This window comes from Labeo rohita, unplaced genomic scaffold, assembly GCF_022985175.1.
Source record: "Labeo rohita strain BAU-BD-2019 unplaced genomic scaffold, IGBB_LRoh.1.0 scaffold_425, whole genome shotgun sequence".
NCBI lineage: Eukaryota > Metazoa > Chordata > Actinopteri > Cypriniformes > Cyprinidae > Labeo > Labeo rohita.
Genome location: NW_026129343.1, coordinates 3,693 through 20,078, shown reverse-complemented (window position 1 = coordinate 20,078; position 16,386 = coordinate 3,693). Strand labels below are relative to the sequence as shown.

The window sequence follows — 16,386 nt, the reverse complement described above, 5'->3', positions numbered from 1 at the left end:
GAATCTGTTTTGAGCATAATGTCTGTAAAATAGTCCCTTCCATAAGCCTACTCTGCTCTGATTGGTCATCTGGTCAAGCTTGCTGTAATTGACTCTATGCACGATCACTTCCGCGCTTGGTCTCAGTCCGCTCAGTTACATCCGGTGCACTACAAGCCGTTTTCACTATTGGCGATTACTGTGTGATACTGGAGCAGAAGAGGATGACAAACTACACTGGCTGTTTACAAGAGCTTCCCTGGATAACTGTGAATGATGTTAATCGTATCGTGAGGCAATCAGCTCAACAGTAAGAAAGAGAAGGGCTTCAAATGATATATTTAGAGTTACATCGACAATTTTGAGGGTGAGTATTCTCATGCTATAATGTTATACGAATATCGATTCTCACAGTTTATGTCTTTGCATTATTTGTGTGTGTGTGTATATATATATATATATATATATATATATATATATATATATATATATTTATTTATGTAAGTATTTATTTATTTATTTTTTATTATTTATATATCTATCTAGTTCCATTTTATGTACATTGTTTGCATCTTATGTGATTTTTTTATTTTATTTTTATTAATATACATTTTGGATTTTACTTTATGAACGTTACTAACTATAAGTAATATCTCAGTTTCTAGTAAGGATCAGGTGACAGGAGAGATCTGCGTGAGGGCAACATGTTTCAGGTCGATGAGGAAGTCAGAGAAGCCGCATAGTTTGGGAGTAGGAGAACACAATCAAGACTTTAGCTAAGCAAAGTTAACGTTTTAAATAGAGATGCACCGATCGACCTGTGTTGTGCCAGATGTTGCTTGTGCAGCCTGCAGAACTGTTATGTGTCTCCGAGCAACACAGCGTTTCGTTACTGAATAAATCCACGTTTTTTAACGAATCAAATGAGTCAGTGATTCAGTAATCCATTCATAAAGGCAGTTGCTTGCCTCGTTTCTGAATGAATCAGTTGTTTGAACGAATCTGTTGAACTCACTTATTCAAACAGCCATTTGCTGCCACCTACTGGTTTGGTTTCAACAACAACAACAACAACAACAACAAAAAAAAAAAAAAAAAAAAAAAAAAAAAAACGCACACAAATAATCATTTAATATTGTATTTACACAACATCACTGTACAGGAATGTTTAACACTGTATCAAAGTTATTTATATTTACATTTCTGCATTATAAATGTTCAGTTATATTTATATGTTTACTTTACTGCAGTACAAATGTTCAAAGTTATTTATATGTTTACATTACTGCAGTGCATCTGTTCAAAGTTATAGTTATATATATTTACATGTTTACAGTACCGTATTAAAACTGTTTATTATATTTAAAAGTTTACATTCCTGCAGTGCAGGCAACATTGTATAAAATATACATGTTTATATTATTTATTACGAAAATAAATCTAAAATCATCAATCTCCAACAAATGTTCTCTTGTCTTTAATCCTTTGCCCAAGCTTTCACTAATGGGTCATTCTGGTAATTACTATAATGTATAACTATATAATACTATATTGTAATACTTAAATTATAAATCGCTGTCAAATTAATCTTATGAAAGTGTTTTGCCGCTAGTATACTTCGCTATAGAATGCGCTATGATACCTTTATGCTCTGCAGTCACATTTAGCAGATTAAGATGCCCCATCCAACATCTAACGCACCTACAATGGGCATGTGAGTGTCAGAATTGGACTTGGAGCAGTGGATGAAGTTTGCCTGGTTTGATGAATAGTATTCCCTGATGGCATTGACCTCTTTCAGCAGGATAATGCACCCTGCCACACTGCAAAATTGTTCAGAAATGGTTTGAGGAACTTGACAAACGGTCCAAGTTGTTGCTTTGGCCTCCAAATTCCCCAGATCTCAATCCAACTGAGCATCTATGGCAGAGGCACCCTCAGTCCTGGAAAGCCAGTGTCCTGCAGAGTTTAGCTCCAACTTGCCTCAACACACCTGTCTGGAAGTTTCTAGCTTAGTAAGAGCTTTATTAGCTGGTTGCAGGTTCAGGTGTGTCTAATTGGGGCTGGAGCTAAACTCTGCATATCACTGGCTCTTCAGAACTTCAGAACCCCTGATCTATGGGATGTACTGGAGCAACAAATCCCATCCATGGAGGCCCTACCTCACAACTTGTAGGACTCAAAGGATGTGCTGCTAATGTCTTGGTGACAAAGAATACAGAACATGTTTAGAGGTCTTATAAAGTCCATGATTCAAGTTTGATGCATCAGAGCTGTTTGGAACCAACACCATATTAGGCAGGCGGTTTTAATGTTGTGACTGATCAATGTATTTCCGCTAAGAAGCTATAAAAGACAGAGTTATTATTACCATAAATGATGATCTCTTTACTCATAATATCTTTGACTCATAGTTACACCTCCTTACTTTGGTCATCACTTTCATGATACAGATTGGTGCCATCTAGTGTTTGGAATAATAGCATCACAGCACTATACAACAGGAAACATCAGTGTTCACAGGAAACCAACCAGTTTTATGCATTTTTCATTCGAATAACATTTGTTATTTATAGATCATTTCTGGGATAGTACAACAAACAGGAAAGTATGTAAGCCACAATATAGGCAAAATAGGTGAAAACTGACAAAAATAGATAGTTAAATGTGACACACATGCATACACACACACACACACACAAAAATTTTTTTAAGAAATGGCAAAACATTTTAATCACATATTTAAACATTCACTCATCAGACAAATGATCTTTGTGTCTTAAAGAACATCACACAAACCACATCCTGATTCACATATACCACCCTAAAACACATACAACCAAACAGTGTTAACTACATATTTTTATTGGAGGGGCAGAAAATTAGTTTAATGCCATTACATGTTTTATGTTCAAATGTATGGTTTGATAACAGCAGGATTATGTAAACAATATGCCTATCAGTGTCTTTAGTGTGTGTTTAGCAGATATACTCACATCAATAGTTTGGCCCATTTCAGAGGTTTGGCCAAATATGACATGTCTAGTCAGTCACCGGACTGGGAACTTACTAAAATCTTAAGAAAGTAGTAATAACATAAAATAATAAAACACAGTAACAAGTCAGCAGAATGGTGAAAGGTTGGAGACAACATATATTTTTTTGAACAATTGGTAGAAATTTCAAAAAGTGATTCTAAACTTGTGAAAATTATGATTTTGTTGTTATTTTTTTTCTGCCTCTGTGTCAGATGCAGTTTCTTAACAGTGCCAGATTAAAAAAAAAAAAAAAAAAAAAGTTCATAGTGTCAGGCCAGGAAGAAGCCCTTCACCTACAAACTAAACACACATGCTCTGAATGTCCATTCTCACCTACAAGCTGTTTGTCCACCAACAGATCAAACTATTTCTGTAGAAATCAGACCGCAGCAGGTTTCGGTTTGACTCAGATGAACACCGGTAAATTATCACCATGAGATCATACAAGGTTTAAACTTAAACAATGTAACATCTAAACAAACATTAAACATTAAACATCTAAACAACATTTTTAAAATCATGAGGGTTAGACTCTATTTTACAATGAAATGTAGTTCATCCACAATTCACACAATATTTAAAAACTTGTAGCCAACCCAGTCACATATTTACACAGTTACCCTTTGAAAAGTATGTTAAATGACAAAAATAAAGAATATTTCACCAATTAAGAACAGTTAAACTGTTAATAAGCCAGAGAAAGAAAAAAAATAATTCTAACATTATATCATATGCAAATACAGCATATGAACTAGGAGGGTCAAACGCTGTCATGGGAGGATTCACATATAGCTTGAGTGTTTTAAGTGAATAGTCTTCTTAGATCAGACATTGAACTATTGAAGAAAATGTTTCACATGTTTGCTTTGTTCTGTTTGTTCTGGTGTCACCTGACTGGTAAGTTATAACAACATTTTTATGGCTTTATTTAATAGATTAATTATTTTTGCAAGAGATCTTACTTTAAATTCAGGTCTCCATTCTGAATTTTAAATTGAAATTTTCCAGCCTGGAAAAGTCATGAATTAAAAAATGTTAAAACTCATTGGAAATAAGGGAAATTAGTACTAGGTAATGTCAGTATCTCTGGCTCAGAAAGACAAAACCTCCACTGAACTGCTTACAACCCTCATGTGTCTTTTGTTAGAAAAGATGCATAAAAATGTGTAAATATCTTATAAACATGAATGAACATTTAAATAAATAAATAAATTAATTGGACATATATGTGGAAACCAAGAGTGAGATTTAATATGTGTTTTATCTAATACTCTTTAATAAAAAAAGGAGTTGAAAATATCAGGCAGAATTTAATTTATCTAAATTATCTAATTAAGTTAAATTATCTATCTATGTACTTATTTTAATTTAAAATGTAATTATCATTTTGTATTTATATTTAAAATAAATTATGTCCTTTACATATTGATTTTGCTGCACAGCAGATAACTTTTGAAATTATTAAAGATTAAATGTTTGGTTGACACAAATCTGTCTGTTTGATATCTCCATTTACAGTTGCTTTTGTTTTTACATTGCTGTTCTGGATGTTCTTCAGTTCAATTAAATCAGCTTTGTGGACCATTAAGAGCCTTAATCTGTATAAAACCTCTTACATTTTCCAGGTGTGTTTGGTGAGTCAGTGTCAGTAATGGAGGGAGATTCTGTGCTTCTACATACAATAATGTAACTGCAATACATAAAAACGATGACATACTGTGGAAATTTGGAGCTGAAAAGTCTCTCATAGCTCAAATCAACTGGAGAAAAACAAATCTTTCCTGATGGGAGATTCAAAGACAGACTGAAGCTGAACAGACAGACTGGATCTCTGACCATCACAAACATCACAACTCAACATGCTGGACGTTATGAACTAGAGATTAATGGGGAAAAACTGTCAACAAAAACATTCAGTGTTTCTGTTTATGGTGAGTAGAGATCATTTGTTCTGTCATTAGTCTTTTATTATTCTTTATTATCCAGTTATTATTCTTTTTGTTGACAGCATTCGTGGGATAATTTTGATTTATTGGGGGGGTGCAGTGACATTTACTCATCTATTAAAAGTTGCACATTATTTGAGATATAAAATGGTTTAATCTATTGTTTTTACAGTCATTTTAGGGTTTATACCATTATGTTATGTTGTAAAATTGTATTTAACTTTACATAATATATTATTATTATTTTATTTATTTATTTATTTATTCATTTTCAACTAAACTCCATTGTATGTTACTGTAGTAAGACTTTAAAAAAAAAAAAAAAAAAATAATAAAAGGAAGGGCAAATGTAAATTCAACATTATTCCACAAATGCTGTTGACTGAGCTTAACTTGTAGTGAACCCACATTAGTCACTTAACTACCAACTTACTAAAATGTGTAATCATTATAAAGTTTGAGATGAAGGAAAACTTAGTGACTGTCAACAACACTACACTGAAAATAATGTTTTTGTGTGTGTACATTTATCCATTTGTTCTCTTATATTTTTCAGTCCATCTGCCCATTCCTAACATTACTAGAGATTTTTCACAAAATTCATCACCATCATCATCTTCATCAGAATTGTTCATTGTTGTGTTCAGTGGTGAATGTGAGTGATGTGACTCTCTCCTGGTACAAAGGAAACAGTTTATTGTCCAGCATCAGTGTGTCTGATCTCAGCATCAGTCTCTCTCTACCTCTGGAGGTGGAATATCAGGATAAAAACACCTACAGCTGTGTGATCAACAATCCCATCAGCAACCAGACTCAGACATCTGGACATTTGTGAACTTTGTTGGCCATGTTCAGGTAGAGCAGTGTTGATATTAATGATTTATTTAGGGATCTCTGTATTTTGTTATAGGCTAGACACATTCACTTTTGTCTTTACCCTTATAGAACTGAACCCACAGTCTCCAGGAAAACAACAAGAGGCTGTTACCTCTAGAAGTTTTGTATTAAAACTGCTATTTTAAAAATCAAAATCAAGCAATTATCTATAAAACTGGTCATCACTTTTAATTAGTCTCTAAATTTGTTAATGTGCAGTATTAAACTTAATGTTGTGGATTAATACTTAAACTTTGACAGCCCTAATGAAATGTGTAATATATATATATATATATATATATATATATATATATATATATATATATATATATATAATTAAGATTGAGTACTAATTAAGATTGAAATTGTTGTTTTAATCTGTTACTGTTGTTCAAACAGTTCAGACTTGTGAAGATAAGATCACTTTTGCTGTTATGTTACATGATCCAACATCCTACGAAAGAAACACACGTAAATCGGTAAGATCATTCATTCCTAATTTATGCTGTGCATCTCTGTATCAGTTCACATGTGATTGTCTGATTGTAAACTGTAGTAACAGATTGTAACACATTAACAAGTCAGTTTAAAGGATTAGTTAATATTTCCAATGTTAATATTAGTAAAAGCGCCACTGATGAATGATTCCTGCCAGTTGATGACACTGACATAATGCATTTATACAGCTATATATAAAATATGTTCATATCTAGTAATATCTCATAACATCTCATTGAGGTGGCAGTGAATGGGTGCTGTCAGAATGTCAAAACATAGTCCAAACATCTGATAAAAACATTACAATAACCTTCAAGTAATCCAGGACTCAGGTCCATCAATTAACATTTTATGAAGCAAAAAGCTGCATGTTTGTAAGAAACAAATCCATCAAGACATTATTTAAAACATTGTTTCTGTTAAAAATACAAGTTCATAATCCATAATAATGCTCATTCTGTTGGTTGACACTGGTTTTATCACAGATCTGGATGTTTGTGTTTGTTTTTCTTCCCATGTGCTCGGTGACCCAGTTTCTCCCTTGTTTTATTCTGTTCATTTGATTCAGGTTTGTCTCATTAATTAATTTGTAGAGTAGAGTATTTATAGTTTATTTTGCCCCTTGTTTCCAGTCTGGTGTTAAACGTCAATGTGGTTCTATGTGTGTGTTCCTGCCTGCTATGTGTTACCCATTCTGTGGATAATTAACAACTGTTTGTTGTGTTTAATCCTCATCTCCTTGTTCCTCGCACTACACAGTAGCAAACCCTGACAGATTTGAAGTTAAAAACGTCTTGATGGATTTGTTTATTACAAAAATGCATATTTTCCTTACGAGCTCTACTCTTCAGTGCAATGATATCCACAAATAAATAAATAAATAAAAATGAACATATTAGAAACTCTTCTAAATCTTCCACATAACTGAACGTTAAACACTTATGAACCTTTACTTTCACCCAAAAAAACATAAAATAACATTTAATTTCAACATGCTCTCCTCAAACACCAGTTATAACACCGACCAAATAACTTGCACAAACAGGCTCTGACTCGTGGGAAATCCTTTGTGTGAACTGAAGGCAGGAAGGCAAAAGCAATGTGAGAACTAAATAAATGGGTGACAGGTCTGTTTTGATACCATGATTACAATAGCTAGAGACTGTCAACACTGTTGTTATTTATGCATTTTCAAAAGTCAGTTTCATTTTTCTTATTAATATGCAGTTTTTACTTATGAATAATAAGTTTGATGCCTAATTTAACATATGGATCCTCAAGTAAAATCAATGGCAACAAAATCTCAACCTGCTTCATGTTAGCTTATCTTATGTGTTTTTATAGGAAATTGAAGAGGATGTTCATGTGGTTTATGCTCCTGTCACCATGAGAAGTTCATCTTAACCCTTTTCTAGTATCAGATCCAGCTGTGTCATTGTCTTCCCCAGGAACCTCTTGCAACAACTTCAGTTTCTGAGTCCATGGTTGAGTTTTCAGATTGGTGAGAATCACCACCTGATTTAAAAATCATAATGTTCAGTTTTTTCTGTATTTTTAATAGTTCATAAAACTTACTCTTTCGAACCTGTCCTAGGCGGTTTGTCTGATTTTCACCAAAATTGGCTCAGATCATCTTTAGACCATGCTGGCAAAAACGTATGGAATTCAAGTTGATTCATCAAACCGTTCTTGAATAACGCCCAAATAAATTCTACGAAAAGCATGCAAAAATGGATGTGAGGCTATGGGTGTTTTCACACTTGGGTCATCTTTAAAAGAACCGAACAGACCCCTTTAAGTGGACCAAGAGGTGGACCAAGTGATAAAGGATCCAGTTTTCTTTATGTTCACACTGTGGCTGTGCCTGAAAGAGGACTCAGATCCTTTTTTGATCCACTTAAGCAGTAATTGTGTCTCAGACCTCTTTGTGTTCACACTGTTGCTTTTTGGTCCAGCTCAGTGTTTGATGGCTGACATTAAGGCCTCCAAAATTGTTAATTCATTATCTGCCAGCATGTGGCGCTTTTTCATAAATATAACGGTTTCCCCGGTAATGGCAGTACACAAAGCATCGCTGCACCTCACTTTGAAACCTGCAGCGCTCATATTTATTCAGTAAAATAATACCCTTTTTAATTTTAATAATCACGTTACGCTATATGGCAATACTTGTCTTTTCTTCCCCATTGTACTATTTATGGCCTTTAATTTGATAAGTAAATTTATAACTTTTTAAGGACCCGCGGAAAAAGCATTGACATTGAAAAAAAATAAAAGAAATAATGATAAATAATAATAATAATAATAATAATAATAATAATAATAATAATGAATTGGACAAATAAAATATAAAAAATACAGTAAACTGCTTTAAATTTTTCAGGTAGATTATAGGTAGGCCTATCCTTAAAAGCAGCATTTAAGTTAGAAATATAATAATCAAATGAAAAAATTAAAAAGCATATTATTAATCGTAATAGGCTGCTGTACTTGAACTACAGTAATGCACATATCAATATATTGATACGCATGTAATCACTTTCTCAGATGTTTACGTTCGATTAAGACAAAACCAACAGTGTATATGTAAAAGGTATGGGACCGCAGTAAAGATAGTTTACGGTTTGATATTCAGATTTATTTTGGCTATAAATTCACAATGCGATGTCATAGACATGAAAATAAAACCGAATGTTGATCTCCATGATTTGTGAATTTAAGTGACGGTTGTCCTCCTGGCCGAAATCTTTTTTTTCCCGTTGCGACATGCTGTTCAAGTGAATAACGGTTTTTCAAGCAATTAGATGTATCATACAATGCTCTAATAGACTATTGTGATTTGTGTAATCTTTCACAATAAACGTTTGGTTGTTATACCCTTCCTTGAGTCCTTGGCTTATTTTCTGATAAAGGTTTCACACTATAGTTGTTATCAGTTAACCGGTACCTGAGCCCTTAACTTAAGTATTTAGATTTGTGAAACCAGTTCCGTTTGGTTCAGCTGACCCTTACATCACTATTCTGATTTGTGAAAACTTTCACAGGTCAGTTTGGGTCAATGATTGTCTTTCAATTGAAGTATCATATAATGTGTATATGCATTTACACAATGCAAAATTTGCAAAACCATGGACTGTTATCTTTGGTTACTGAGTCTACATCCGTCTGTGTCAGGTCAGGTCACTTTGTATGTGTCCAGAGCAAGCAGGTATCACACTGAATCTGATTTATAAGGAAATTGTAAAAAAAAAAAAAAGTTTTGTATTATTGTATGTATCATTTCACACAAAAGAATTTTCCTATAATGGTTCTAAAAAAATATGACAGAGAGACTGGAAATTACTTAATACTCACCCAGAGTGCTTTTTAAGGTGTCTCTTTGCAGCCACACAGCTGGAAAAAACTTTGATTAGGCTCTGCCACACAATCAAGGATGACTTTTAAAGTTCACTTTATAGCAGCAATCATGACTGAAGAAGAAACTATTTTGTATTTATCCAAATAAACAACTGTTCATACCTGAAGAGGCTAAAATAGTAGCTGCCATCTGTTGCCTAATTTCAGTTACTGCCTCCAGGCTTGCATCAATGGAAATATTGTTGGGGACATCAAGGAATTCTGAGAGTACTGCCCCACCAAAATAAAAGTAATAACAGAAAAGCTCATTATATCATATAGAATATTTATCCTTACTGTCTGAATGAGTTTGTCCATTTATTGTCCATTTATGTTAAAAATAATTCTACACCTTCATAACAAAAACCCCACAACTACTTCCATCCTGCTGGTTTGTGTGGCTAACTTTCATTGGCCTCCATCTGATATTGCACCAATCTTTTCTGCCCAGAATGTTGTGGCGCATTTGGAAAAACCTCCTAAAAACAATTGCAAATAGTCTCAGCATCTATATATATATATATAGCTTGATTAAATACAACAAACAATGGAATTTAAAAATACCTACATCTTTTTTTCATTTGAACCTAATGCAGTCCCTCCAGGATTTCGCGATTTTTTTTCGGGAATTTCGCGATCCAAATGTCTGATTTTGTGGTGGTAATTTCCAAAAATTTGTGCAAAATTTGCGATATATATATATTTAAATAATTATGATAGCACATTTACCAGATTGTATTATGCTAGATTCACAATAGTCTTACATGACACAAAGAACAAACAAAATGTATGACGTTTGTTTATTTTGCTAAGAAACAAATGACAATATAAAGGTAGGCCTAGATATAAACTATTACTTTTGCTGCTGCTGCAACTGTTTCATGAATTGTAAGAAACTACCGTTGGCTTACAGCAGGGGTCTCCAACCTCTTTTACACCACGGACCGGTTACGCTTTGAAAATATTCTCTTGGACCGGGAGGATTATAGGCCTAAAATAAAAATTATTACGATTATTATACTGTTATCAGCACATGTTGAAGTAGATTCGTCTCTAAGAGAATATGCGCCGTGAATGCAGCTTTAGAAAACTCCGTCGGCTTTTTTATTTTTAACTTTCACTTTTTTAACTCTTCACTGAATTGTAAAGTTAAAACTGAAGTTAAGACGTTCACTGGTATAACTATTGCGCAAAGTTTGATATCCACTGGCTCACCTTCATGGTTTAAAACAGAAATACTTCCAATATTGCGACGAAACCGCAAACCCACATGCTTATGCACCTTAAACGCAGGGAGACGTGAAAGAGGAAACAACTCGCTGCGCTGTCTGAAACGCTTCTCTGTACTTGTGCGCGCTTCGGGTGTACAATCTATATCTTTCACTCGATCTAAATATAAATATAATCTATGTAATTTTAAGCTTCCTCCGCAATCGACGTTTTTGCATAGTGCGCATGCGCATAAATGCCTACGGGAACCCCGGAGTATGACGTAAGAGGGAACCCACGATGAATCAAACATCAAATAAAGCGAAGTGACACGGAACAAAAAATGGTAAATTAGTCACCAGGTGCCATGTTTAATATAGCTGCATTTTAGAGATCTCTAATAAGTTAAAGAGCATAAATTATTACTCGGTGACGTCATTAACAATGGTCCTACATTGCTGAACTAATGTGGTTCAAACGACGGAGATACGACCTTGTTCGGGAAACAGTCGTGACTACCTAGTTCGTTTCCACAACAATGCATCGTCTCAGCAAACATTTGGACGTGTAAGGATCGTTGAAAAGACGTCCCTCCGACACGTCCCGTCATGGTTGAAAAATAGTTCCAAAATGAAAGTTGAACCGACGTCTTTGACGTTATCTGGACGTGAACTGCACGTCTTTTTCTGTGCGTCCCTGGACGTCTAAATGGGTCTTCTTCTGTATCTCTATACTATGTGTTAATTTAATGTGTTAATATAATTTTAGTATATAAGCCTCTATATAAAATAATCACACACCCATTCTGTAACATCGTGAAAAGGCAATCAGTTATGTCGTGATGTTTAGACACCTTAACTTACAAGTTCAAAAACGGTCCAAAGTCGGTCCAGTCAGACCTGAACGTCTACAAAACGTTTTAATCACGTGTACATTACAAACAATAAAACATTTTGTGGACTTAAGCAAGAATTAGACCGTTCTAATTTACTACAACATATTTTGTGCATATTACATTTTTTTCAAGGTCTTCCATTTGTTAAACAGCTACTATTTAAACATGAAAATAGAAATAGTATAATGTAGTTAATTCTAAGCATGCACCAATTTTCTCAAAGCTTTACATTAATTTTAAGTAGCCATTATTCAAACAAGAACATAACCAAGGTAACGGATAAAAGTGAACACATATGTATATTTATAATCTTTTATTTATTTATCATTATTCCAAAATGTTTACTATCATTTTGTTGCTCCACAAGCACCTGCTCTTCCAGAAGCATTATTATTGTGGCAGTACTCATTTTTTTTAATTGAAACAGTTTTGCATTAATTTTAAACAGCTATAAATCAAACAAGTACAAAACAAAAATACTGGATTAATGTAAACACGCATGTAAATGTCTCTCAAAACAGCTTATTTCTTATAACCACCGCCCCCAGCTCTTCCTGGAGCGTGCTTTAGGTGTTCCACCATTGATGCATCAATTTCGGAGTCTGTGGCAGTTGGACTCCACCTCTTCAGAGCATCTGAGGGAAGAGAGCATGAATATTTAAGATATTTAAGAAACAAAATGGCAAAATTGAGTTAAATGACATGCACTTATTTTGAAAATGCCTTTAAGGTTATACAAATACATTTAAAATACAATGGAACAAGACTTTTTCAGTTTCATGAAAGAAGCATTAGTAACAAGTAAACAATAAGTATATGTTATTTTAGTCTAGAATAATCTTATGTCAATAAAAGATTTTCTGCATTAGATGTGTGCTAGTGTACATAAAAACAGCATTAGTCCACTGCCTCTTCAATATCTCTATGGTGCTCTTGAAATAAAGTAGATGTGTAACTGTGTGAACATGAACAGGACATTTCTGATAAAGACAGGTGGCCCTTAAATAAATAACGGACAAGGAACATGAAATTTTTTTTTTTTTTTAATGTCATAAGGCCAAAATTACCTTAAATTACATAGTACAAAGCTGTAGCTTTGAAAGTTGGCCACCTGCATTTGGCCTTTAAGTATTTGACAGGAATAAAAAAAAATACTAAAAAAATACTAAAAAAAATAATTCAGTATTACTTCACTTCATGAACATTTTAACATATGGTCAATATTACAAATTAACAGTAGTGTGCATCATGGCAATGTTAAAATACGAGAGCCACTGACCTGCTTGTTTTCCAACTATCCATGCCTTACTCACTGCTGATTAGTAATGGATCAGGTGTGTTGTCAATCAGAAGCTGGAAGGGCAGGGACAGCTGGAAAACAAGCAGTGCAGTGGCTCTCGAGGACCAGGGTTGGCTATAAGTGAAGGTAAAGTAATAAGGCTGCTGTGCAATTTTACTGCATTAGTTACTGTCAAATTAGCTGGCTGTACTTTAGCTCTTGTTGAGCAATGACAGACATTGTAGCCTCTATATTTTTAACTGTATGAATTCTGATTCAGAGAAATGTATGTATTTATACATTAGGCTGTGTTGGTATTAAGGTATAATGTGTATAAAATAAGATGCGACAGCAAAGTTCTCACATACACTGGGGGTCCTCTGGGACTGGGATGGCAATGAAGCATTTGGGACTGGAGACAATACTATATAGACATTAAAAAGAAAAGTGTGAAAAGTAAGAATTTGAATGCAGTTACATTATTTTTATTATTATTTTTTTTTTTTAAAAAGGACATCCTCTTTATGTGAAAGACACGACAAAAATTGCAATACCTTGTTCGGTTGTGGCACATGGCCTGACAGATGGCTGTTCGTTATGTGACCCTGCAAGACAAATCGCACTCTAATGTAAATTAATGAAGCACAAAAGACATAAAAATGCATTTAAAAATTTCACAGAAGTTAATCTTTTGAAATGTCTTCTAATGTTAATCTTACATTGTGGTTAGAGACTTTAACAGAGCAAATCTGAGCCAGAGCAAACTGCCTACCAAAACTGTTTCTACTGCCCAGTGTTTGTTTTCTCTACAATGACGAGGGGAACGATCATCTGAAAGTTTACTTAAGGTCTGATGTACTACTTACAATGACAACGGAATCGTGACCTGAACTGCACCCTTGGAGTGTCAATAAAGTGTCATTAACCTGTAATCATTTGATTAGTACTACAACATCTTAGAAGTGTCACTTGGACATTCAAATTCATAACATATTCTTCAAATTTTTCTAGATGCTGTAGCTGTTATTTCAGGGCAACATGGAGTTCTTTTAACATTTATTCTGTAATTGACAGGACTGCGTTTGTCTTGCCCTGTAACAGGGCAAAAAAGCAACTTTGTGGTTGTACACATTCGGATCATTAATTTTTTTAAACATTAGCACTTACACCTCAACATGTGTCCACGGGTCCACGAGTGTTGTTGACGTTGATGGTGTCATGTTGTGCATCCACTGTTGGAAAAAATAAAAGCAATAGAAATAAAGGACCACTTTATGGAATTTTGAAGATGTTTATAAAGATCCCTTAATCCCTTAAAGTTATATACACATTACCACACTGTGAAAATTAAAAGAAATTAGTAAACAATGTGTTATCTCCTAAGTTTATCTGAAATATTAGTTGGAGTAAAGTTTGGGTATTACCTAACAAATATCTCATTACAAACAAAATAAAATAAAATAAGTTTCATTTAAGATACTGCACAAATTTTACCCTGATAATTTGTAAACAGATTTATTGAAAATATAGATGTAAATTGTTCATTATGTACATTATACCCAGAAACGGTACCTCATATTTTCTGGCACTGTCAATACACAAAGAGGTTACAGTGGGAGGTTTCTGGATTTATAAATGACAAAGTGGTGTGTAACTTTCTTTTACTATACGAACATGTAATATGTGGCTCAGCCGTTGAAAAATGAGGCTTACATTATCAATCACTTGATTAATTTACTTATTTACTTACTAATCGTTGCAAAATTCAGCAATTAGAAAACTTTTTTTTTTTTTTTTTTTCTGTGGCACTTAAGGAATTAGATATTTATAAGAGGACCATAAAGGAGATTACAAACAAAAAAAGCTATAAAATCGATGTATTTATTCGGTACATTTAAGTTATTGTGGATTAGGAAGTCCTTTCATTTGATTGTGTTATTCTATACAAACATTTTGTGCATACCCTTGGCACTTAAGTTATGTATTTGTTGTTCAAGCATTATTTAAAAAAAAACTTAGCACACTAGCTAATTTTAGCCAAACTCAAACTACGTTTCAGTTGACAATGTGCGCATTATTTCTTCCTTTTCCTTCGTGTCAAACAAGTACAATTCGACCACATTAATAAAAAACTACAAAATGTACTTACCCACCAGTAGATTTTTAATAATTCGTAAAGCTTTGCAACACAACGACGCGCTCTCCTCCTGGTTATGGAACGACAACAACGTGTTAAAGTTTTCTCGCGAGATAATGTATTGTATTGCGAGCTAATCTATCCCATCGCGAGATAATCTATCCTATCGCGAGATGATCTATCCTATCGCGAGATTTGTTACAACATCTTGGCAGCACAGTTTTGGCAATCTACACCCAACTCAGACTTCAAATGGTGACTGGAGATATTTGTTTTATATGTATATGCATAAACTTAAAATAATAAAATCGTATTGCAATTTAAGGAAAACGGGCAGAATTATGACTAAAATTCAGTGGCTTTGTAATCACTTAACCACACAGCACTTTGTGAATATTCATTAAACAAGATGTAAATACAAATTACTTGTATTTCATTACGATTTCCTGTTTTTATTTATTTACTTACTTACTCATTTTATTTTTAATTTTTATTTTTAATGGGTAATGCTTGACTAGACGAGGTCGTCTATTCGCAGCCTCTTAAAACTACTTGGGCCACTTAAATAAATTATTACAGTAATAATCAAGATGTAAGCACAATTTCTTTAGCATATTTCATACTGATTTCATACAGGGTCATGATGGACTATAAATGCACGTGTAAAGGACGTCACCTTGTGGACGTCCTCTCACAACTGGTTCACAACAGTGTATATACTGAACTACACGAAGCTAAAACTTAAAAGTAACAATTATACATGCAACCACAGAGAATTGTAGATATGTACAAACGTATCTGAATGCATTTTTAGGAAGTATTCTGTGTTACATATTTGTACGGATTTATGCCGTCCTACCGCGACTATTTTTGGCCAGGGACACGACGTTGCCGTCGGACCAATGTTAGCTATGCTTATTTTAGGTTCCAGACATTTAAATACACATAAGTACTAGTAAAATGATGCATTTATAGTTTGCAAAATACACGCCGATGTCTATGGAAGCGATAATAATGATCCTTACAAATGTTATCTGACGACATGTTTTATTGATATCATATACACATTGTGTAGGTAACTATAAAGTTTACTCTGCTCTTCTCCCAGCTCACCAGAGACTTAGTTTAATGTT

General features: G+C 33.8%; 2 long non-coding RNA genes across 2 annotated transcripts; both read right to left on the bottom strand.

Moving 5' to 3' along the window:
- Positions 1–12,135: 12,135 nt before the first annotated feature.
- On the bottom strand, positions 12,136–12,979 carry LOC127160685 (uncharacterized). Its single transcript, XR_007826822.1, has 2 exons — positions 12,905–12,979; positions 12,136–12,472 (listed from the first exon to the last, which is right to left on the bottom strand). It is a non-coding gene; the product is annotated as an uncharacterized LOC127160685 (long non-coding RNA).
- A 278-nt stretch (positions 12,980–13,257) lies between these two features.
- LOC127160684 (uncharacterized) lies at positions 13,258–16,063 on the bottom strand. The gene is made up of 4 exons (XR_007826821.1): positions 15,266–16,063; positions 14,284–14,348; positions 13,671–13,721; positions 13,258–13,540 (listed from the first exon to the last, which is right to left on the bottom strand). It is a non-coding gene; the product is annotated as an uncharacterized LOC127160684 (long non-coding RNA).
- Between the last annotated feature and the right edge of the window lie 323 nt (positions 16,064–16,386).